Source organism: Octopus bimaculoides, chromosome 17, assembly GCF_001194135.2.
Source record: "Octopus bimaculoides isolate UCB-OBI-ISO-001 chromosome 17, ASM119413v2, whole genome shotgun sequence".
NCBI classification, from domain to species: Eukaryota; Metazoa; Mollusca; class Cephalopoda; order Octopoda; family Octopodidae; genus Octopus; species Octopus bimaculoides.
In genome coordinates, this window is record NC_068997.1 from 55,135,092 (window position 1) to 55,137,623 (window position 2,532).

At 33.7% G+C, this 2,532-nt stretch overlaps 1 protein-coding gene across 20 annotated transcripts in view; it reads right to left on the minus strand.

The window, feature by feature from the left end:
* LOC106878639 (thrombospondin type-1 domain-containing protein 7A) overlaps positions 1-2,532 on the minus strand; it is a 999,802-nt gene that overhangs the window by 516,333 nt on the left and 480,937 nt on the right. The gene's annotated exons all lie outside the window — the stretch shown is intronic.

Consider the following 2,532-nt stretch of genomic DNA (forward strand, 5'->3'; position numbering starts at 1 on the left):
TTAAATATATCATCATCATCATCATTTAACATCCATTTTTCATGCTGTAATGGGCTGGACAGTTTGGCAGGAGCTGTCCAAACTCCAATTTGTTGTGGCTAGATGCCCTTCCTAACGCCATATATATATATATAGGCACAAGCATGGCTGTGTTGTAGGAAGCTTGCTTCTCAACCACATGGTTCCGGGTTCAGTCCTGTGGTACCTTAGGCAAGTGTCTTCTACTATAGCCTCAGGTTGACCAAAATTCCTTGTGAGTGGATTTGATAGACAGAAACTGAAAGAAGCCCATTGTGTATATATATATATATATATGTCTTTGTGTCTGTGTTTGTCCCTCATCGATCACTTGACAACTGGTGTTAGTGTGTTTACATCCCCATAACTTAGCAGTTCGGCAAAAGAGGCCGATAGTATACTAGACTTATAAAGAATAAGTCCTAGGGTTGATTAATTCGACTAAAGGCAGTGCTCCAGCATGACCACAGCCAAATTACTGAAGCAAGTAAAATAATAAAATAATATAGTTATGTATGTATGTATGTATGTATACATGAACAAACATGCATATATAGATAGATCATGATAATGCACTGTATTCACACTCAGAGACTTCTAAACTGCATACTGTGTGCATATTAATTGGTATAACATAGTTTTAACATTCCGCTTACAATGGTTTAAACCCCTCCCTCCTTACCTCCCTATAAACAGCTAAAGTTCTCTGCAGTGTTACTGGAAGCTGTTCTTTAGATAAGTTATTTCATTGAGGTAAAATTGCTATATTTTTGATATCAACACAAAAAAAAGCTGGAAAATAATGTCAAGTGATTGGGTTCCTATCTGGGAGGAAATAGAATCTTGATTACATAGTAAAGTACAGCTTAGAAAATTAATATTTAAGGAGTTCCATTGGGAAGAGATAGCCATCGGGGTGCGTACTTTGTTTAGTTTGAAAATATTTTATAACAACAGTGAAGTGTAATAGAATTTTGGTAGAAAATATTGCAAAATATGTCTGTGTATGTGACAACAGAACACGAATGTGTATTCCATCTGTATTGGAATCTTGACCACATTTACACTGTACAGTGCATTATGAAGTTGAAAAAAAGCAAAAGGTCTCCTCAGGGCATCATTGACTATTATATACACACACACACACATATGAGCAAAGACACACCTAACACACATATAAACATACATACCACACATGTGTAAGACCAATTCTTAGAAAGACTCAAAGCAAACCTTGAGGAGAGAGGGCAATTATTGAGAAGGTCATAAATAGTGATGAAAGGACTTTGACTGATAAACAACTGATTAATTGCTTAACCAACAAATTATACGAATGTTCATTAAATTAGTTGGTTAAATATTTAACCAATTATCTAACAATAAAGAAGTGATGCTTAATTAGTGCATGTGTTGTTATTATAATGACTCAACCAAAACACAACAAGGTGTATATATATGTAGACACACACACATATAGTGTAACAAGTTTATATACACCAGTATAAACTTCCACCAATTTGCAGAAAGGAAACATTTTCCAGAACTTGTTGGATAATGGATGCAAAGTTTCACAAAATTACCCAAAGACAATAAAATGAATTTGTAGGTTTCTATTTTGATCATAAACTTATTTAACCCTGGGACATATCTAATGAACTGATCAACTAATAGTGACTATCCTTTCTATTTTGTTTACCTGTTTATCTATTTCTTTAATTATTTATTAATTATTGACTGTGCAGTTTACCTGACGTCATCCAATCTTTTTTTATTTTTGTAAGGCATTATCTATGAAAGATTTGTCTGCTATTTCTAGCAAGTTCAATAACCTTTCCTCTTGTTGGCTCTTATCTCTTATTGGCTCACTTACGAAGTTAATTCAAAAGATGGTTCACAGAACAAATAACCCAAGTGAAAAAACATCTACATCTCTTTCTCTCCTGGCAAATTTGAATTGATTTGGATTGCGATGTCCAATAGCCAGTATATGGAATCTCTTTGATTGGTGATGAAGAGAAATCCAGAGAGACCATTTTCGCAAAGAGAAGTTATTCCAGTGTAGTCAAGAACAACAATGAAACTACTTGGCATGTTAACAGCAAGCCACAAGCAACAGTTTTTATGGCGTTCAGCCATTTATCCAGGGTTCCATAAATAAAGCTATTTTGTTGGAATAAATCTGCTGTAATGGGGTTTCCCTTCTAACAGTGAAAGTGAATCAAGTGTGAATTCCTCTCTGGATGTGATTTGCTTCTTTAAGGAAGCAATGTTTAAATTTGAGGAGACTTTTAAACCCTCCCAGCACACATTTGTAGCTTTCCCATATGTTACCTCATAGCATTTCGATGATTATTAGATAACTCTAAGCTGAATGGTTATTTCGTATTTATTGCCATGCCTTTCTATATATTTTTATAAAAATCATTATATGATATATATATAAATGTGTCTATACATATACACATATATGGATGTACATCTATGCATATATATATATATATATATATATATATA